Source organism: Melanerpes formicivorus, unplaced genomic scaffold (assembly GCF_026170545.1).
Source record: "Melanerpes formicivorus ecotype bairdi unplaced genomic scaffold, bMelFor1.0.p_v2 SCAF_26, whole genome shotgun sequence".
Taxonomy (NCBI): Eukaryota; Metazoa; Chordata; class Aves; order Piciformes; family Picidae; genus Melanerpes; species Melanerpes formicivorus.
In genome coordinates, this window is record NW_027142378.1 from 12,304,907 (window position 1) to 12,327,633 (window position 22,727).

The following is a 22,727-nucleotide window of genomic DNA, read 5'->3' on the forward strand; positions in this document are numbered from 1 at the left end:
AGCCTTTCAAAACCTGCCTGGATGTGTTTCATAGTTTCATAGTTTCATTCAGGGTTGGAAGGGACCACGAGGATCATCTAGTTCCAACCCCCCTGCCATGGGCAGGGACACCCCACACTAGATCAGGCTGGACAGAGCCTCGTCCAGCCTGCTCTTAAACACCCCCAGGGACAGGGCCTCGACCACCTCCCTGGACAACACATTCCAGGGTTTCACCACTCTCATGGTGAAGAACCTCCTCCTCACATCTAGCCTGAATCTCCCCACCTCCAGCTTCATTCCATTCCCCCTAGTCCTATCACTACCTGATATCCTGAGAAGTCCTTCCCCAGCCTTCCTGTAGTCCCCTTCAGATACTGGAAGGCCACAATTAGGTCACCTCGGAGCCTTCTCTTCTGCAGACTGAACAGCCCCAACTCCTTCCTGTGTGACCTGCCCTGGGTGATGCTGCTCTGGCAGGAGATTGGGTTCTATGCTCTCTAGAGGTCCCTTCCACCCCTCTATGGTTTGGTGCCCTCTCATCAGGCCCATGCCGTGGATCCTGACTTTCTTCCTTCTCTCCACCATCCATTAGCTGCCCTGTTGGTGAGCAAGAGGCAGGGCAGGTGGGGTGCCAGGGCAGCTCTGCACACATGGCCACCCCCTCTTCCTACCCCAAGAGGTCCCATTGCAGCACCTGGAGCCAGGGATGACACCACATTGCCGAGGGGCTTTGGTTGAGGCAGGTATCCCCCTCCACAGCCCCTCTCTCGGTGGCCATGCTGGCCAACTCCCAGCTTTTTTAGTACTTTTCCCCCTGGGTTGATTGTGGGGTTTTTGGTGTGTTTTTTGTTTGTTTGTTTTTATCTGCTTCCCCTCAGTTCACATCTCAGCCATCATTCATCTCCACAGCACTGCCAAGCTGATTTACTGCCTGGATCCAGCATGAGCTGCATGAAAACATCGAGCACAGAGACCTGGCCATGGGAATCTGGCAGGACAAGAGGGAAGGACAGGGCAGAAAATCGCCTCACAAACCAAGAGCACCACCTGCAAGGCTTTCTTCACTCTTCCCTCATTGTGGCAAGCCTGCAAGGATGGGGTGATGGCAGAACAGATGGACAGATGTCCTGCCAGTTGCTCCTGGAAGGCAGGAGGTTAGAAGCTGAGTCCCCTAGGAGCAGAGAATCATTCAATGCATGGCACTGGAAGGGACCTTTGGGAGCTGTCATGAAGCCAACACCTCTTAATTTCAGCAGCTCCATGAATGTGAGGACCCCCTCTGGGGGGACCTTAGAAACTGCCTTCAAATACCTGAGGAGATCCTACAGGAAGGCTGCAGAAGGGCTTTGCATCAGGGTGTCTAGAGAGGAGCAAGAAGGAATGGTGTGAAGCTGAGGTTAGACTGGAGCTGAGGAAGAAGCTCTTCAGTATGAGGGTGGTGAGACTTCAGAACAGGCTGTGGATGCCTCCTCCCTGGGGGTGTTTCAGGCCAGGCTGGATGAGGCCTTGAGCAGCTGAGTCTAGCTAAGAGGTGTCCCTGCTCATGGGGAGGAGGTTGGAGTAGATGATCCCTGAGGTCCCTTCCACCCTGAGCCATTCTAAGACTCCCAGTCCACCTCCCCTACAGTAAGCAAGGACACCCTCAACCAGACCAGGCTGCTCAGAGCCCCATCAAGCCTCACCTTGAGGGTCTCCAAGGACAGGGTCTCCATGGGCAACCTGTTCCAGTGTTCCAGCACCCTCCTAACAAAGATCTTTCTAACATCCAGGAAGATTTGACCCAAACTCCATCTGTTCTTTTTCTCCTCTCCCTAACCAGGCAGGGGAGAAACCTGCTGCAGCAGGAGCATTTCTGGGAGCATTTCTTTCTCTCCCTCTCCCTCTCCTAATGAACAGTGTGAAATGCTCCAACAAACAACAATCAATGGAGGCTGGGGGAAGCCCAAGCCCAGGCTGCTGCTGGTGCCCAGCCAGGCGTCCCTGCCGCCCTGCTCTCCCTAAGCGAAACTGACAGGGCAGCCACTACCCAACAGGCTTCTTAATGGCCACCCTGTCAGGGCTCTTCTCACCCAGACCCCATGGGAGCAAGTCAGGGGAGTGAGCTGTGCTGGGCAGGTGCCAGCCTCCCCCTGGCAGGGCTGGTGCAGAAGAGAGGGATGCTGAGGCCACTGCGCCGCTTCCAGGAATCAGCCTTGGGAAAGCTTCAGGCTGGAGCAGAGCAGATTCAGATTGGATGTCAGGAAGAAGCTCTTCACCATGAGGGTGGTGGAACACTGGAACAGGTTGCCCAGGGAGGTGGTTGAGTCTCCTTCCCTGGAGATATTCCAGGTGAGGCTCAATGAGGCCCTGGGCAGCCTGATCCAGTTGGGGATGTCCCTGCTGAGTGCAGGGAAGTTGGACTGGGTCACCTCTGGAGGTCCCTTCTGGCCTGGACCATTCTGTGATTCTGTGATCTCCCCAGAGACACAGATGTTTGGCTTAGCATCCCTCTCCCAGATACACATGGGCCTTCCACAGCCCCCAGCCCCAAGCTAAATCCAAGTCTTCATGGCCTCCTGAGTCAAATGAGAAGCACTGGGATGACTCTGAGCCAAGCCATCCACTCATGATACCTGTGGATGAGCTGGGAAGCAGCCAGGGGAGGAAGGACATAGCCTTGAGGGACTGAAAGCAGCCAAACCAGAGAGGCAAGGGCACCAGGAAACTGCTTTTGGCTCTTTTCCCTAAAACACCTGACAGGCTGAAGGTGCCACTGCAGAGGCTGAGGCTGCATGCAGGGGATGAAGCTTTGACAGAGAACCAGCCAAGGAAACCCAGGAGCTGGGACAACAGCACAGGCATGGTAGGAAACAAACACCAAACTGATCCACAGAGAACCACCTAAGGAGCAGCTTGCCCCCAGCACCCAGGGCTAGGCTGAGGCTCCTTCATGGTAAGCAGCTCCTGGCTTCTGCTCCGTAAGCATCCACACATCACCACTCCAAGCCCTCCTAAACAGTCCCTCCCCAGCCTGCCTGTAGCTCCCCTTCAGATACTGAAATGTAGCTCCAAGGTCTCCCCAGAGCCCTCTCTTCTCCAGGCTGAACAGCCACAATTCTTTCAGCCTGTCTCCACAGCAGAGGTGCTCCAGCCCTCTGATCACCCTAACCTTCCTTCTGATCATCCTGACCTTCCTCTGGACCTGCTCCAGCAGCTCCATTTGGGGGGCCAAAGCTGGACACAGTACTCCAGGTGAGGTCTCACCACAGCAGAGTGGCAGAATCTCTTCTCTCCATCTCTGGCCACACTGCTTTTGGTGCAGCCCAGGCTGCCATTGGCCTTGTGAGCTGCCAGTGCCCAGTGCTGGCTCATGCACAGCTTCTCACCCACCAAGTCCCTTCCTGCAGAGCTGCTTCTCCATCTCACCATCCCCCAGCCTGGGTTGATATTGAGGAGCAGACAGCTCCTGTGCCCTGTGTTCTCTCGACCTCTCTGGAAGAATCTGTTTCCCTGGCTCATTGCAGAGCTCTGGAACCTTTCCCTTTCTGTTCTATTTGCTTTGGAAAAAATACCCAAAGTCATTGCTTAAAGAGATGGAGAAAAGGAGGTGAGCAAACAGGAGGCATCTGCCACTGCCTCAGCATCCCCTGGCTGGAGGGGCTGCACAGGCTGTTGAGCGCGGCACGGGCGATTTGCCACTCGGCGTGGTGCTGTTCAAACAACAGCAGACAGCAGAGCCTGAGGAGGAGCAGCGCTGGCTCCAGCAGCGGGCACATTAAGGGCATTTAACAGCCCTTGACATCAGGCTGGGGCTCCTTGCAAGGAGCACAGGCAGGCGGCACGGCGGAAGGCACTAAGCCGCGCTGCTGGGCTGTCAAACGCCGCTGCGCTCCTCGCAGCATCCCAAATCAGCACCACTTACAGAACAGCGAGGGCCAGAGTCCCACTAACCCTCTGCAAACCCAATCCCATGCAGCAAAAGCCTGTGTGCCTCAGGTGCCAGCCAAACCCAGTGGCTTTAAAGCCTCCTTCAGTCAGGGCTGGCCCCGTAGGGAATCCGAGGTCCTGTAAAACCAGGCAAGCATAGAACCATAGAACTCTCAGGGTTGGAAGGGACCTCAAGGATCACCCAGCTCCAACCCCCTGCCATGGGCAGGGACACCTCACACCACAGCAGGTTGCTCACAGCCACCTCCAGCCTGGCTGCAAACACCTCCAGGCAGGAGGCTTCCACCACCTCCCTGGGCAGCCTGTGCCAGGCTCTCACCACCCTCCTGGGGAACAACTTCTTCCTCACATCCAATCTCAATCTCCCCACTTCCAGTTCTGCTCCATCCCCCCAGTCCCTCCCTGACACCCTCAAAAGTCCCTCCCCAGCTTTCTTGGAGCCCCCTACAGATCCTGGAAGGCCACAATGAGGTCTCCTGGGAGCCTTCTCCTCTCCAGCCTGCACAGCCCCAACTCCCTCAGTCTGTGTTCACAGCAGAGCAGCTCCAGCCCTCTGCTCATCCTCCTGGCCCTGCTCTGGACACCTTCCAGCCCCTCCAGATCCTTCCTGGCACAGAGGCTCCAGAACTGGACACAGAGCTGCAGCTGTGGTCTCAGCAGAGAGGAGTAGAGGGGCAGAATCACCTCCTTGACCTGCTGGCTGTGCTTCTCCTGATGCAGCCCAGGATGGGATTTGCTCTCTGGGCTGCAAGTGCTCACTGCTGGCTCCTGTTGAGCTTCTCATCCACCAGCACCCCGAAATCCTTTTCCTCAGGGCTGCTCTCAAGCCAGTCCCCGCCCAATGTGAGTGTTAGCCCAGGTGAAACCTGCCTGCTCCATCCTGTAGGCAAACAATTTGGTGTTTCTACAGGTAAATATCAACTGAGACCAATTAGTTTTCCCCCTGCAGATCTCCTGGAATGAGCAGGAGTTTGGGCAGCAGCTGAATACAGAACACAGAATTAACCAGGTTGGAAAAGACCTTCAGGATCCTCAGGTCAACCCATCAGCTGTGTGGCTGAAGCCAGCATCTCTCTTTCTGAATGCAGGCTCGAGATGCTCTCCCTGGCTCCAGGCACAGCTAGCAATCATCACTGTATCCAAGAGATAAAGCAGAGAATTCTTACATTTCTTTTCTCCCCCTCCCCTATTTCCAGAAAGTGCTTCCAGCCTGTGGGCCAGCAGTGGCTGCATGTCACAGGCACAGCAGCTGCAGCAGATAACTGTCCCTTTCTGCAGCAAAGTCACAGGGAACTGTTCAGGGTGATCTTAACCCAACAAATGACTCCAAGCTTTTGAAGTGCAGAAGCCTTGGGATCATATTCCTTTGAGAATGGGCTGAAGCCTGACCTGAAAAGGATGATCCTTCTTTAGCTCTGAGGCACAGCTATGCTCATGCCAAGCTCAGGATTTCTTTTCCTCCCCTGATAATCCTTTCCCAGTGCCTCAGACACAGGTGCAGGAGAGGAATTTGCCAGAGGACTTGATGTCAAATGTGCACTTGCAGTCCAGAAAGGCAATCCTGGGCTGCATCAGGGGAAGAACAGCCAGCAGGGCAGGGAGGGGATTCTCCCCATTTGCTCCACTCTGCTGAGACCACAGCTGCAGCTCTGGGGCCAGTTCTGGAGCCTCTGTGCCAGGAAGGCTCTGGAGGTGCTGGAAGGTGTCCAGAGAAGGGCCAGGAGGATGAGCAGAGGGCTGGAGCTACTCTGCTGTGAGGACAGACTGAGAGAGTTGGGGTTGTGCAGGCTGGAGAGGAGAAGGCTCCCAGGAGACCTCATTGTGGCCTCCCACGATCTGCAGGGGGCTCCAAGAAAGCTGGGGAGGGACTTCTGAGGGTGTCAGGGAGGGATAGGACTGGGGGGGGATGGAGCAGAACTAGAAGTGGGGAGATTCAGACTGGATGTGAGGAAGAAGTTGTTCCTCAGGAGGGTGGTGAGAGCTTGGCACAGGTCGCCCAGGGAGGTGGTGGAAGCCTCCTGCCTGGAGGTGTTTGCAGCCAGGCTGGAGGTGGCTGTGAGCAACCTGCTGTGGTGTGAGGTGTCCCTGCCCATGGCAGGGGGTTGGAGCTGGCTGAGCCTTGAGGTCCCTTCCAGCCCTGACAGCTCTGTGATTGCTAGGTGCTCCCAGCTCCCCAGGTTATCTCAGAGCAGCCTCTGCACCAGAGGGAAGGGAAAGAACTATCTGGCCTTTTATTCACACCTTGAATTATTCAGCTTATGTTGACATTAAATTAATTGAAGCAGAATAAGCTTTTCTCTCAAATGCAGGTGCCCACCTGTGCAGGCATCACTGGGATTAGAAGGTGCAAACTTTTATTTAATGAGCTCATTCCCAGCTGTAGGACAGGACAACCCCCCCCGGGCTGGACCTGCATCTGCTGGCCCAGTTACAGCAACTGCCTCTACACCAGCGTCTGCCCCAGCTCTGAAGCTGCAGGCCAAGCACAGCCTGGTTAAACAGCAGTTGCACAAGGTTTTGCTTAAAGAGCAAGCAGAGGAGTTCTGCACTTCTGGGATGCACCCAGTGCCAGCACTTGGCCAGCAGCAGTGCCTGATCTCTGGAGGATGCATACAAGCACCAAGAGCAAAGCCATCCTGTGTCACACACCAGTTATGCCTGTTGGGGGGGACTGACCACACTGCACCTCCCAGCAGCCACTGACCTCAAGTGCCAACATGTTCCCCCTCTACTCCACTCTGGTGAGACCACACCTGGAGTCTCACTCTTCCCCATGAGGATGGTGAGAGCCTGGCACAGGCTGCCCAGGGAGGTGGTGGAAGCCTCCTGCCTGGAGGTGTTTGCAGCCAGGCTGGAGGTGGCTGTGAGCAACCTGCTGTGGTGTGAGGTGTCCCTGGGAATGTCACCAAACCAGGCAAAGTGAGAAGCCTTTGCAAAGGCTAATTTTGCACCAACACCTGACAGTGCCTAAGACTGCAGCACCCCAAGTCTCAGCTTATTTCAGGTTATTTGGTGACTTCATCTTGTCATCATATTCTAGTCCCAAACCAAATCCTTCGTGTATCGCCTCTGCAGGGCTGGGAGATGTGCATCCTTATTTCTCCAAGAGCTGTGCAAATACAATTATTACAGATGCATAGAATGGCTTAGGCTGGAAAGGACCCTGAAGACCATCTAGTTCCAACCCAGCAGGGACACCTCCCACCAGCCCAGGTTTCTCAAGGCCTGATCCACCCTGGCCTTGAACAGGTCATGAAGCCCTTGGCTGCCTGTGTCCGGCAAAACAGAAAGGTTTCCATGGAAGTGTGTTGCCTTCCATCTATGGGCTTTGGGTCAGCAGAGAGCAGTAAGAAAAGAGACCAAAAATAGCTGCTTGAAAAGGCAGCAGAGGCCATCCAGCAAGCTCTGCAAGTACTCTTGCACATCACTGCAGCAGGCAGAACTCAAGCTGCACCCTCTTAACAGGAGCTAAAGTGGTGATGGGTACCACAGCATACTCCACTTTAAAACCTCAGCCCTGGTCTTCAAAGAGCCAGAGCAGGATTTCTGTGGGTATTTAATTAGATGGTTAAATAAATAAATACATCCAGCTCTTACCAAAAGGGCAAATTGATTTTCCTTCTTGCCTTCTAGAATCTCAACCTCACAGCAGAACTGCTGCTAACAGCATCCCTAGACACAGGGCATCCCTCTGCCAAGGGCTGCAGGGCGGTTGGGATTCTTTCTCCTCTTAGGAACTCTTCTAAGGTAGAGATCATGGAATTGTCCAGGCTGGAAGGGACCTCAAGGCTCAGCCAGCTCCAACCCCCTACCATGGGCAGGGACACCTCACACCACAGCAGGTTGCTCACAGCCACCTCCAGCCTGGCTGCAAACACCTCCAGGCAGGAGGCTGCCACCACCTCCCCAGGCAACCTGTGCCAGGCTCTCACCACCCTCCTGGGGAACAACTTCTTCCTCACATCCAATCTCATTCTCCCCATTTCTAGTTTTGCTCCATCCCTCCCAGTCCTATCCCTCCCTGACACCCTCACAAGTCCCTCCCCAGCTTTCTTATAGCCCACTTCAGGTCCTGGAAGGCCACAATGAGGTCTCCTTGGAGCCTTCTCCTCTCCAGCCTGCACAGCCCCAACTCCCTCAGTCTGTCCTCACAGCAGAGCAGCTCCAGCCCTCTGCTCCTCCTCGTGGCCCTTCTCTGGACGCCTTCCAGCACCTCCAGGTGATAGGGGCTCCAGACCTGGACACAGTGCTCCAGGATGGGGGCAGGCTGGAAGTGCTCTGTCACAGCAGGAGCAGCACACCGTCTGTGTGCAGCCTGCCTCACTCTGAGCATTAGATAGATACCATCCACTTTGATGCCAGCCACAGGAGCAGATGGCTGCTTAATGTATGTTTGAGTCTCTCTCTCTCCAAATTACAGTGTGTTATCATGCCAGGGAAATGCAATGGGCATTCTAAATGCCATGGCTCTTCCCTGTATTCTCCCCCTCCAACGCCGCCCCCCACTCCACATCAGCTCTTGCTGGAAGGCAGGAACCTGTAACACCACAGCTTCCCTCCCTGCTTGGCTCTCAAGCATCAGCTCCAGCAGTCCCCCATGGCTTCCCACTACTCACTCTGTTAGGAAAGCCACCCTCCTGCCTGCCCAAAGCCAGCCACCTTCCCCAACCAGACCCCAAGCTTTGCATTTCAGTTGGGCAGGGGCACAGTGCAAAGGGGCTGCATCCTAAACACCCCCTGAAGCAGGTCTCAAAGGAGATGAGAGGAAACTCCCAGGAGGATGGAGACTCCCTTTTTACAAGCAGTCCCAAGGAAAGACAAGGGGAGATGGGGAGACTCCCACTGGACTCCAGAGGGAAATGTTTCCCCAGGAGAGCAGCTGGACACCGGAATCATCTCCCAAGGGAAGCAGTGGGTTCCCCTAGACTGGGCAGCGTTCAGACACAGCTTGACAGGCTGCTGGCTCAGCTCATTTCAATGGCACCATCACTTAGGTTGGACCAGATGATCCTTGGGGGGGTCCCTTTTGGGGGGGTCCCTTCCAGGTTGGCATTCTGTGATTCTGTGATATTATTCCATCCTGCAGGCCCCAGATCAGCCTATTGGGTAGAGCAAATTACCCTTACTTTGGGGGGGGGGGGGACACCAAAACAAAGCAGAACAGAACCAAACCAAGCAGAACAGAACACAACAGAACAGAGCAAAACCAAACCAAACCAAACCAAACAGAACAGAACAAACCCAAACCAAAGTAAAGCAAACCAAACCAAACAGAACAGAACAGAACACAACAGAACAGAACAAACCCAAACTAACCCAACGAAAGACCTCTTTAAAGAGAAATAAATTAACCCAAACAAGAAACCCCAAGGCTTAGTAAAAAGAACTGACCCAAGGTGGTGCATCTGAGCCTGCTCACAGCTGTATCTCCTCCCTCCCAGCTTTCCCCCCCCCCCACCTAAGGACAAGCAACTCAAAACGCCATGCTCAGGTAGGCAAGGTGTGCAGGAGCTCCCTGTGGCCTGGGGCTGCTGAGGCCAGGCTGAAGGGGTCTGAGCCATCATGGGTTATGAGGTGTGCTTGTAAGCGGCAGGCAGCCACAGCGGTCCTTGAGGAGGAAATGGTCTGTGTCTAAGTGCAGGCAAAGCTGTTTAGAAAGCCAAGCCAAAGCAGGCTTGCTCTCCTGGCTTGGGCCAAAATGACATCCTTTGGGCTTATGCCTTCAGTGGCTCCCAAAAAAAACCCCACAACAACAACAACAAAATCCACATCAACCCCCCCCCCCCCCAAACAACAAAATGAAAGCTACGAAACCCACATAGAAAAACGCCAAAAAAAACCCCACCCCAAAACCACCAACCCCCCCAAAAAACTCACACCAAAACCCACCAAAAAACCCCAACACCACCAAAAAACATAAACCCCCCACAAAAATACCCCACGACATAAAAACACCAAAAAAAACCCCAAACCAGACAAACCCCACAAAAAAACACACACCAAAAAAAAATAATCACAAAACCCCCACAAAATAAAACCACCCCAAAAAAACACCAAAACCCCACAAACTCCACAAAAAAACACACACCAAAAAAACCAAACCCACAAAAAAACCCAAAATAACCCCACAAAATAACAGCCCCCCCCAAAAAAACCCACACACCCCATAAAAAAACACAAACAACCCACGCACAAAATAAAACCACCAAAAAAAAAGAGCCACAAAAAGCCAACAAAAAAAAAAAACCCTCATGAAAAAAACACCCCCAAAAAACCCCCAAACCACAAAAAAGCCACATCAAAAAAGAATCACACACAAAAAAAAAACCACACATGGGACCAAAAAAAAACCCACACAAAAAAGGCCAGACTGAAAAGCCAACAAAAATATCACACAAAAGAAAAACAGGAAATAAAAACAGGAAATAAAAGCACAAAAGAAAAACACAAATAAAAAAGAGACAAAAAAAAAAAACAAACAAAAAAGGACAAAAATTCCACCACATAAAAACACACAAAAAACCACCCCCCCACACAACCCCCCCAAAATAAAACACCAAAAACCCCACTAAAAACCATGCCAAGACCCCCACACAAACACACCCCAAAGAAATCAACCTCATAAAAAACCCAGAAAAATAAAACTCCCACCAAAAAAACCACACAAAAAACCCACACTAAAAAAAAAAAACACCAAAGAAAACACCTAAAAAACCCCACAAAAAACACTAAAAAACCCCTAAAAAAACCCACAAAAAACCACCTAGAAAACCACACAAAAAAACCCAAAAAAACCACACAAAAAAACCCCAAATAACCACACAAAAACCCACAAAAATAGACCCCCCACAAAAAAACCACACACTAAAAAACACACAAAAACCACACCAAAAAAACAAAACAAAACACCAACCCCCCCCCCAAAATAAAACCACCCAAGAACAAAAACCAACACAACTCAAAAACATCACACACACAAATAACCACACACACACACACACAAAAAAGCCCACCAAAAAACCACACACAAAAAAAGCTACAAAAAAAAACCAACACAAAAAAAAACTACCCAAAAAAACCAACACCAAAAAAACACACCAAAAAAAAACACAGAAAAAAAACCCCACAGGGAAAAACCCCACATTAAAGACCCCCACCCCAAAGCAGAAGCGCCCCACCAAAACCAAAAAGGGGAAGGAAGGAACGAGGGCCAAGTCCCTCAGTTTTTCCTGGGCTGTGTGAGCACTACTCAGGGACGGGAAGGTGATTTCAGAGCGGGGTTGTTTCTGCGCCCTGCTCTCCCTCCTATCGCTTCCCAATCAGGCTTCATTGTGCGGCATCCCCGCTGGGAAACAAAGCTCGAATCATCTCCGGCACTCCAGACAGGGACGGGGGGAGGATTGGGGGGGAAGAGAGAGGAAAATCATTTTATTCCAATATCATATTAATAATCCTCTGTCTTCCCCTTGCCTTTCAGCCTGGCCTGAACAAGAAGCTCTCTTGGTTCTGATCAGCTCTCCCCTGGCACAGCCCTTCCCGGGACGAGATGCAACCATTAGCTCCCCTGCTCCTCCCAGCGCCGCGGCTCAAGCGGCTCCGCGGGGATTCATCACTGATCTGGACGAGCAGAAGCTGGAGGGGGCACACGAGGGGGCCACCAACAGTGCCCCTCTATGCCTTCTGGCTGGGGTTAGGCTCCAACCCGGCATGCCCACTGCCCCCCGTGGAGAAGTGAACCTGACACATTATCCGAGGAGAACTAATTGTGGCCTTCCAGGATCTGCAGGGGGCTCCAAGAAAGCTGGGGAGGGACTTCCGAGGGTGTCAGGGAGGGATAGGACTGGGGGGGATGGAGCAAAACTAGAAGTGGGGAGACTGAGATTGGATGTGAGGAAGAAGTTGTTCCCCATGAGGGTGGTGAGAGCCTGGCACAGGTTGCCCAGGGAGGTGGTGGAAGCCTCCTGCCTGGAGGTGTTTGCAGCCAGGCTGGAGGTGGCTGTGAGCAACCTGCTGTGGTGTGAGGTGTCCCTGCCCATGGCAGGGGGCTTGGAGCTGGCTGAGCCTTGAGGTCCCTTCCAGCCCTGACAAATCTGTGATTCTAGGATTATCCCTTCCCAAAACCCTTCTCTGTGGCACACAGAGGGTCAACCACACCTCTGCTGCTGCTGCTGCCGCCTCGGGGCTGCAGCAAGGGTTAAGTAAGGCTCAAAAGGAGTCTCCAAACAGCAGGGATGGAAGACAAACTACTAATACTGCTAACTCCACCTCCACAAAGCAAGCAGTGAACTCCTGCTGAACCTGTCACCACTGAACATTCCCCAAAGGCAAGCAGAAATCAGCTGCAGCCTTCTGCCAGAACCTCTGTGCCGCCCCAGCCCCCCGGGGACACCTACCCCACAGTGGGCACCTTTCTGGGTGCTCTCTGGACTGATCCAGCCAGATCTAGGGCTGCCCTCCCCCACCAGAGCAGCAGCTATAGGGGGAAAACCTCTCTCCAGGCACCCTGCTTGCCCCAGCTCCTGCAGAAATACATAGGAAGAGGGGAGCAATACCGACTCAGATGGGGCCCCACGACCTCCTCCTTGGCCTGCTCTTCCCCTAACACCAACTCCTGCTGCGATTTTGGAACCAAAAAGGGGAAGGAGGGAGGGGGAAATCAATTTAATTGCAGCTTAGTAAGCAACTGTGCTAAGCATTGCTGGCAAGATCTGAAGGTTTCGCTGCGAGAGAAAGGGTGGGGAAAAGGCTTTTACATTGCATGGGGGAAACACGGATGGAGAGCAACTTCTCCCCTCCCCCCCATATCATCTGCTCCTCTTCACCCCTTCCCTCTTGAAACAGGAGGAAGCCAGCAAGAAACACCAGCAATCCCCAGCCCCAATTAATAGTCAATCCACTGCACCCTTTGTCATTAGGCTCCACGTAATTACTCCTTCACACAAACGACTTTCTTAAACAGATCCTGCTTCTGCTTCCTCTGCAGACACATTCCCCATAATTGGTTTTACTGCACCAAATGCTAGGCTGCCCTCGTGGAAAGGGAGCAGTTCCAGCTGCCTTTCTCTCTCTCCCAGCTGCAGGACGTTGCTTTTGCTTTGCCATGGCTCCTCCCCAGCTTGCTTTTCCCTGTCCAGCCTCACCTTGCACAGCTTCAGGGATGGAGCCTCAGCTGCCTCCCTGGGCAACCTGTTCCAGTGATCCACCATCCTCAAAGTAAAGAACTTGTTCCTGACATCCAATCTAAATCGAGTTTGAAGTCATTGCCTCTCGTCCTGTCTCTGCAGGCCTTTGCAAACAGTCTCTCTCCATCCTTCCTGTAGCCCCCTTCAGGTACTGGCAGGCTGCTATTAGGTCTCCTCAGAGTCTTCTCTTCTCCAGACTGAACACCCCCAGCTCCCTCAGCTTGTCCTCACAGCAGAGGTGCTCCAGCCCTTGGATCATTTTAGCCTGGACATTAGGAAAAGGTTTGTCCCATCAAGAGTGGTCAGGGACTGGAATGTGCTGCCCAGGGAGGTGGTGGAGTCCCCAAGCCTGGGTGTGTTTGAAGGTGGTTTGGATGTGGTGCTTGGGGCTATGGCTTAGGGGTGAGCTTTGCAGAGTAGTGTTGTGGGTTGGACTTGGTGATCCTGAGGGTCTGTTCCCACCTGAATGTTTCTGTGATTCAGTGATCCCACCAGTGAAGAGCCCAGAGCACCCACAAGCACCAAACTGGCATCCCACAGGCTGCACACACTGCTCATGCATGTCCACAGAGCTGCAAAAAAACACTTAGCCCACACCAGCTCTGCTCAAACTCCAGATTCAGCTCTCTGGAGGTTGCCCACCCCAGTTCAGTAATGCTACACCTTTGTTCCTATGGGTTTACACAGGGGTGTTATCTGCCTCCCCCAGCACCATCCTTCCAGTGCCTGTGCTCACCCAGCTGGTGCCTGCTAGACCACAGCAGCTCAGCAGACCATGCACCCATGCTCTGCCTCACTCTCTCTGTCTACAACCAACCTCCCAGCTTCAGGAGGGAAAGAATGATAGAATTGTCAGGGTTGGAAGGGACCTCATGGATCATCCAGTTCCAACCCCCCTGCCACGGGCAGGGACACCTCACACCACAGCAGGTTGCTCACAGCCACCTCCAGCCTGGCTGCAAACACCTCCAGGCAGGAGGCTTCCACCACCTCCCTGGGCAACCTGTGCCAGGCTCTCACCACCCTCATGGGGAACAACTTCTTCCTCACATCCAATCTCATTCTCCCCATTTCTAGTTTTGCTCCATCCCCCCCAGTCCTATCCCTCCCTGACACCCTCAGAAGTCCCTCCCCAGCTTTCTTGGAGCCCCCTGTAGATCCTGGAAGGCCACAAGAAGGTCTCCTTGGAGCCTTCTCCTCTCCAGCCTGCACAGCCCCAACTCCCTCAGTCTGTCCTCACAGAACTGCAGTCCCAGACCACAACATGTTCCAGAGACCTTCCCCTAGGCACAGCCATTTATAGTTCCTACCCTTCAGCCACCCAGTGTTTAGTTCCCCTGCCCATGGGCAGGCACAGATCACATTGCAGAGCCAGGGTCAAGGGATATCCAGACAGAGCAAGAGGAAGCAAACCCAGCCAAGCCAGGCCCTGGGCCATGAGCACATCAAAATAAATCAGGATTATGTTCTCTTACCATGGAAAGGCAGAGCAGAGAGGACAGAACAGCCTGGCCTTCTGAGTAGACTCCCTCTCTGCACATATACTGAGGTGGCAGAAGGATGATCAGGAAAGAACATCTTGTCCTCTGACACTCAGCACCTGTCTCAAGCATGGAAACCCTTCACAGCATCTATGCTGTACCTATGGTGCCTCGGTGTCCAGACACAGAGCTGATTTCAGAGAGCTCACTGCTCAAAAGCAGGACCCCAAAGGGTCACCAAGGGCTCAGGCCCCAAGCCAGAGCTGAATCTTCCTAAAACCCCAGCTGCAGAGGCAAAGGCTCCAGCCCTTCTTTGTCACCTACCATGGGGATTCCACCACACCACATCAGCTGCTGAGGGATGCTGTAGCCCAGTTCAGTCCCACTGGCAGCATGCTCCACCGGGACCCTTCCAGAAGTAGATTACAAGGGACTGTGACACTCCTGAGCTCAGCTCAACCCAGAGGCATCAGCATCTTCAACACCTCTTCAGAGCAAAGCAGCAAGACCTTTCCCAGCTCCTTCTCTCCTTCCAAAGCATAATCACAGGATGACAGAATGTCAGGGGTTGGAAGGGACCTCTGGGGATCATAGAGTCCAACCCCCCTGCCAGAGCAGGAGCACAGACTCCAGCACAGGGCACACAGAACACATCCAGATGGGGCTGGAGAGGCTCCAGAGCAGGAGACTCCACAACCTCTCTGGGCAGCCTGCTCCAGGGCTCTGGCACCCTCCCAGTGCAGAAGTTCCTCCTCATGCTGAGCTGGAACCTCCTGTGCTGCAGTTGCCATCCACTGCCCCTTGTCCTGTCCCAGGGTGCAGCTGAGCAGAGCCTGTGCCCTCCCTCCTGACCCCCAGCCCTCAGCTATTGATAGACATTGATTAAATCCCCTCTCAGTCTCCTCTCCAGACTAAAAAGTATTTTGGTTCTCCTGCTGCTCAGCACCTCCTGTCAACAAGAGAAGTACCAGCTGCATAGAAATGGACTTAGCAAGTTAGCAGCACAGCAGCAGGATCCTTGCATCCTCCCCTTTCTTCCCTGCCATTTCTCTTGTTTTAAAAGCCCCAGGAAAAGGCATCTGGACACCCTGATGCTCACCACTTTACAAAGCAAACAGGTCTTGTTCAATCAATATTTATGCCCCCATCAATCACAGCTGCAACAGGGAGCTCTACCAGAATGTAAGGGGGAGGGGGGGGAGGGGGGAAATTCACTCACTGCAATTACCAGTGAGAAATTAGCAGGGGTTTCATTGACTTTTCATCTTCCACAGGTATCTCAGAAAGTGCCTGGACATGCAGCAGGCAGATTAATTAAATGAGCTGCAGAAAGCAGGCTGATCATCATTTGCTTTAGTAGCAGAGGTGGCAGGGTGCTCACTTGGGCAGGACTTCTCACCTCACTCCTGCTCCCCAAGGATGCAGGTACAAGGAGGTGGCCATGCTGAGAAAACCACTTTCCCAAGCCCACAGAAGGAAGGGGAGTGTCTGAGAAACACTGACGCACCAGACCCATCCCATCTGGTCCCACAGACAAAGGCAGCTTGAGCATGGGTTTCTGTTTTCTACTTCCACATCCACCACTAAACACCCCAGGAGCAGTGAGCATAGAATCACAGAATCAAGCAGGCTGGAACAGACCTCAGAGATCATCAAGTCCAACCTATGACCTAATACCTAACCCCTCCTGACAACCAAACCATGGCTCCAAGTGCCACATCCAGTCCCCTCTTGAACACCTCCAGGGATGGGGACTCCACCACCTCCCCGGGCAGCACATCCCAGTGGCCAATTACTCTCTCTGGGAAGAACTTTCTCCTCACCTCCAGCCTAAACTTCCCCTGGCACAGCTTGAGACTGTGTCCTCTTGTTCTGGTGCTGGATCCACCCCACCTCCTGCACCAGCAAAGCTCTGGACAACCTAGACAGATGAGATTTCGGGGTGGGATTGCACCAGCAAAGCATGACACAAGTTTCCTCTTCTCTCCCTTCCTGGACCTACCAATGTCTACACAGCCATCAGGAGCTGCCCTGCTACTGAACTCTGCCTTTTTGCTCCTGACAGCTTTGCCACTTCAAGCTCTTAATTGTGCAGATGGGAAATGCTTTTGTAGGATACACAGTCCACAGCCTCCCAGGATGTCAGGGGTTGGAAGGGAGCTCTGGAGATCATCCAGTCCACACCCCTGCCAGAGCAGGAGCAGAGAATCCAGCACAGGGCACACAGGAGCACATTCCAGACAAGGCTGGCAAGGCTCCAGAGCAGGAGACTCCACAACCTCTCTGGGCAGCCTGCTGCAGGGCTCTGGCACCCTCACAGTGCAGAAGTTCCTCCTCATGCTGAGCTGGAACCTCCTGTGCTGGAGTTGCCATCCACTGCCCCTTGTCCTATCCCAGGGTGCAGCTGAGCAGAGCCTGTGCCCTCCCTCCTGACCCCCAGCCCTCAGGTATTGATAGCCATTGATCAGATCCCCTCTCAGTCTTCTCCTCTCAGACAGTTATTTTAATCTGTTAAGTGGCTCTGCTGCTATAAACCCAACAGGAATTTAATATCTGGAGAGTGTCAGCTGAGCTGCAGGTGCTGAGGCTTTCTGGATGGCAATGATGCAGAAGGAAGCTCAGGTTGGTGCAACACACCCAAGCAGCAAGGTCACTGAGCCTCTCACATCATCTCCCAGGAGCCGTCCCCCAAGCTGCATTTCAGCTTTCTCAGGGAGGAGCTGCTGCACTGCCAGCTCCAGCACAAGTCAAGTAGATCAGGTCACTGTTTTTATTAAAAGGAACTTTTCCTCTCTGGCTTTTCTCCTGTGAGCCAGCCTGTGACGGACACGCTTTCCCCCCAGGGCTGTCAGCTCTGCTTCAGACATTCAGCAGGAGCAAGCCAGCGTGCAGGAGGGGATGAAGAGGCATAAAACACCCCCAAACCCAACACAGCACCTTCATGCTCGCACTGCTGGGCCCCAGCATCCCTCTCCTGCCAGCCCCTCACTCTTGCAGGGCTCTGCTACGCAGCCAGCTTCTCACTTTGGTCTAACACAGACCACAGAATCATAGAATGGGAAAGGCTTGGAAGGGACCTCCAGAGAACATCTAGTCCAGACCCACTGCTAGAGCAGGCTACACAGGAACACCTCCAGGTGGGGTTTGAAAGTCCCAGAGAAGGAGACTCCACCACCTCTCTGGGCAGCCTGCTCCAGTGCCCCAGGAGCCTCAAAGCAACAAAGAAGTTTTCAGGAGTCTCAAAGCAACAAAGAAGTTTTCTTCAGGAGCCTCAAAGCAACCAAGAAGGTTTTCCAGCAGCCTCTCAGCAAAGAAGATTTTTCCAGGAGCCTCACAGGCTCACAGGATGTTCGGGGCTGGAAGGGACCTCTGAAGATCATTGAGGCCAACCCCCCTGCCAGAGCAGGACCTTTTCAGTTCAAAGCAAAGATTGTTTTCAGGAGCATCAAAACAAAAAAGTTTTTCAGCAGGTGGAGGTGGCACAATGAACCAAGAGGCTGTTGTCTGCTCTCTTGCTTCCTCTCAGGGCCCCACGGCTGCAGCCTGGCACAGGGCAGAGGCGTGGGGCTGAGGGAGCTGGCGTGGCAGCAAAGCGTCGCTGCAGCGCTGGCCACACACACTCCTCACAGATCAGTTTGGGAATTTGCTTGTAATTAATCCTGCCTATCAGTCCCTCTCATTATTTCTTAATCTAATTAAGTTATTAGTTTGTACGGTCTCCCCCTTCCCAAAGCAGAGGGAGGCAGGGGAGGTGCCGGGCAGCAGGAGGCTGTGAGCCTGGGCTCCTGCAGCGCATGCCAAGCCCCGGCGCCACCTCCCTGCCTGACTTCAGGTGGATCGCTGGCAGCCTGATTTCTTCCAAGAGGGTTGAGCGACTCCAATTCCTCTGGAGTCGACCAGAGCCAGAAGGATACAGAGTTCAATTAACCTCCCCAGGTCCCAGTTTACCCAGGCAGAAAACTGCCAGGGCAGGGAGACAGGCTCCGGCCAATTAACACTTGCAAAGTATGTCAACACCCTCTGCCCAAAGGCAGGGAGGGCAGGAGGCAGGGAGCAATCCCAGCTGACCCATAACCCCCACACACCCTCATCCATCAGGCTTCACTCTCCCGTGGGCTTGACCCAGGGCTGCTAAGCAGGCAGGCAGCCGGTCCCACAGGTCCTATGCCCTGGCAGAGGCCCCAGCGCTACCAGGGCTGCTCGCCTCAGCCCAGCTGCAGGAATCCAGGAAAGGCAAATCTTGCTCACTGCACTGATGGGGCTTGATCTGCCCTTTGGAAAGCGGGGGGGGCAACCCAAACCCAAAGTGACAGCAGTAATAACAGCACCAGAGGGAGTGGGGAAGTCGTCCCAGGAACAGCATCATAGTCCCGAATGGGGCAAGTTGTTCTCTTCCACACCCTGCCAGCCCTGCAAGGTTTCTACACACCAGCGCCAGGAGGGAGACTCACACCCTAAAATCCAGCCTCAGCCTGCTCTGGCCGCCCTGGCACGTACTGCCAGGGGCTGCAAACAGCAGGGATGAGGAGGAGGAGGAGGGGAAGGTGACAGGGATTGAGGAGAGCTGGCAAGAGAGGGGCCTGCTGAGCCTGCCTGCCACCAGGCAGCAGCAAGAGATCCACAGAGGTGGAATCAGAGAGAAAAAACATGAGGGAAAGAAAGAGAAGGTGAAGCCAAGTCAATTACAACAGAGGGCTGCCCTCTCCTCTTTGGGCACAGGCAGCTTGGGGAGGCTCAGACCTGCCCCACACACCTGCCTCTGCCAGGGCCACAGGAGGCCAAGCCAGCAGCATGGTTTGGGAGCAAGCAGGACTCGGAGACCACAGCAGAGCCCATGTGCCAAGCACCTGCTCCTTGGAGACCTTGATGACCCCAAGAGAGGGTTCTCCAGCTACAGGCAAAACATCAGAAGCCTTCCTTTGGGAAGCTGAGTATTGAATCTGGCACATGATTGGGAGTAAAGAGCGAGGATGGATGCAGACCAAAATAAAGGCAATGGCCAGGCAAGCCCTGCCTCCACACAGCCACAGGCAGCAGCTCCAGGAGCTCTGCCACTGGCCCTTGGCAAGCCACCAACATGTCACAGCCAGCCAGCAAGCTCGGGCACTGTGGTCTTCCAGCATCAGATGTGTGCTGAGAGCCCTGCCAGGAGACAGGCATGGTCAGGAGGAGGCATTACCAGCTGGAGCCTAACTAGAAGGGTCTCAAGGTCAAACCCATATGAGGCATGATATATGGTGTGCATATGGCCACAGAAATGCAGCTTGACAGAGCAAAGGCAGAAGGGGAAGGAGGGAGGGGTTGGATTACAAAAAGAATGTTAGGAAGAAGTAGTTCCCCATGAGGGTGGTGAGAGCCTGGCACAGGTTGCCCAGGGAGGTGGTGGCAGCCTCATGCCTGGAGGTGTTTGCAGCCAGGCTGGAGGTGGCTGTGAGCAACCTGCTGTGGTGTGAGGTGTCCCTGCCCGTGGCAAGGGGTTGGAACTGGATGATCCCTGAGGTCCCTTCCAGCCCTAAACAATTCTATGATTCTAAGAAAAGGCACAGGAAAGAGCTGCCAGGAGGTCAGTGTAGGTTTGCTCCCCTTCTCCACTGTAGCTGTGCAACAGGGTTTGCACTGCTGTTAGCAGCCTCCCCCTTGCTCCTTGAGGAAGTTGAGAGGAGAGCTCTAACTGGCAGGGGAACTGACAGGACACGCTGCCAGGCTCCTCCCTGCCCAGCAGCATCCCTGCCTCTAATCCCCACGTCAGCCCTGCTGCTTTTCAGATGGGTTAACTGAAGTGACACCGTGTCTCTGTGCTCACAACTGCCTTGTCATTCACACTGCTCCAAAGTGGCTTCCAAAGACACAAAAATGTAATGCATTAAAACAAAAAGAAGAAAAGAACCTGCACTGTGTGGACCTCGAGGGGATGAGACTGTTTTGATGGAAAATTCTGAGGCAATGGAGGAGAGGCAATTTTAGCAGTCAAAGTGCCTGGAGTTCTGGCAGCTTGGCACTTGCAGCCTTGAAACTCAGGGACTGATCTCTCTGCGACAGGAGAAGCTGCCTTCAGCCAGCCTGGCCCCTAAAAGCAGCAGCAGCAGCAGCAGCAAACCTGCACCTCAGGGCCTTGAACAGGAGTGAAAGATGGGCTGCAAAATGTCAGCAAACTGGGCTGCAGCCAGAGCTACACCAGAGGAGAGGCTCGGTGCAAGAACATCAGGGCTCATGTCAAAGAGGGGAGGCCTTAACATGGCAGTTGTTAAGAGCAACAGTTCTGACAGAAACCTCCTGACACCAGGAGTGTGCTCGTGGTTCACACAACCAAGAGCAAGCAAGCAGCACTTGTCTTCTAAACTCCCTTTTTTCAGTGAATGATTGTCCTCCTCAGTGAATAAATAAATGCAGATTTAATTGTTCATTTCGGGGGCCTGGAGTTGCAGAGATTCATTACCTCTGTGCCAGGACTGAAAGCTTTCTGAAAGCCTGGGAAAAAAAAAAGCTCCTCAATCATTTTTATTTAACAAAAAACAACACATGGAAAGCCAATAACTCCTCAGGAGATTGCTAAAAAAATAAATCAAAGGAAGTTTTATGAGTTCTGAGTTTGGGTTCCCCCCCCCCCCAATCAGGTCATTAATTCAGCTGCAGAGGTGACACAGACATCAGGCTCGACACAGACCTGGCCGACACGTACAGTGGGCACGTGTCCTGGGCGCTCACTTGGGCAGCACTGCTGCCAAACCAGGGGGCCAAGCACTCCCCCAGTAAGCCTTGATCTCAGCAGGTTCTTCCAGACCCAGGCTGTAGTCCTAAGTAATTTATTCAAGACTCACAACAGCATGGCTCAGCACACCACCTCATCTGTCTCTTCGGGGAAGTTGAAGCCCTGGCTGAGCTCTGGCCACTCTCAGCTTTTGGAGAGGACCCAGACCCTTCTTCAGAGGAAGCTGATTGCAGCTCCCCTGCTTTTCGATGGGGCAGTGAAGCTTCTTGGTCTTACTCCCTGAGCCAAAGGGGATGCTTTTCTCGTTGCTCCCATGCACTCCGGGTACCCAAACTCGACACAGAAACACCACGGTTGCAAACGCTATCCTTCTTCGGCCAGGCTGAGACCGAGAGGACAGCAGCCTGGCCCACACCCTGCCCTCATACTCCAGCAGGAACTAAAAGCCCAGCGACCTACACCGGCTGATGGACCTGCAGCTCTGCCAGCCCACGGACACCAACCACGGGACGCCCGAACACCCTCCCCTTCTGCGCCCCTCCCGTTTTAACAGGGAGACAGGAGCGAGCCCTTCTCGTTCCACAAAGCTCGGGAACGCCGCCCGACCCCCGCGGGCAAAAGGAGCCACCGGGCCAGGCCGCCTGTCCCTAGGCATGACAACAAACAAGCTCTGGGCTGGCACGGGGCACACCGGTGTGGCCCCGGGGACACAACACCCTAAGCCAGGGACAGAGCGCTGGCCCCTGCCATCCCCAGGGACGTTCCAGGCTGGCTGCGGGACAGAGCACTGACCCCTGCCATCCTCGGGGATTCAACGCCCTAAGCTGGGGACATTCCAGGCTGTCTACGGGACAGAGCGCTGGTCCCTGCCATCCCCGGGGGTCCAACGCCCTAACCTGGGGACATTCCAGGCTGGCTGCGGGACAGAGCACTGACCCCTGCCATCCCCAGGGACGTTCCAGGCTGGCTGCGGGACAGAGCACTGACCCCTGCCATCCTCGGGGATTCAACGCCCTAAGCTGGGGACATTCCAGGCTGGCTGCGGGACAGAGCACTGACCCCTGCCATCCCCGGGGGTCCAACGCCCTAAGCTGGGGACATTCCAGGCTGGCTGCGGGACAGAGCACTGACCCCTGCCATCCCCGGGGGTCCAACGCCCTAAGCTGGGGACATTCCGGGCTGGCTGCGGGACAGAGCGCTGGCCGCCGGCTCCTGACAGCCGCGCCGACACCCGCGGTTCGGGGAGCAACGGCGACTGCAGCCCACCGGTGAACCGGGATGAGGGGGAAGGTGGGAGGGGGTGGGGACACGCGACTCCTGGGATTGTCTGTGCCAGCGGAGGTACCGCGACCTGGAGGGTGAGGTGTGAGGAAGGGTCCGTCCCCCACCCACGGGGACGGAGCCGGTGCGAAACTTTAAGGGCAGCGTGGTGCAACGGCCGTCCCG

The 22,727-nt window shown here is 54.2% G+C and overlaps 1 protein-coding gene across 2 annotated transcripts in view; it reads right to left on the reverse strand.

Moving 5' to 3' along the window:
* Window positions 1-22,727, reverse strand: part of GALNT14 (polypeptide N-acetylgalactosaminyltransferase 14) — a 98,366-nt gene that overhangs the window by 75,276 nt on the left and 363 nt on the right. The gene's annotated exons all lie outside the window — the stretch shown is intronic.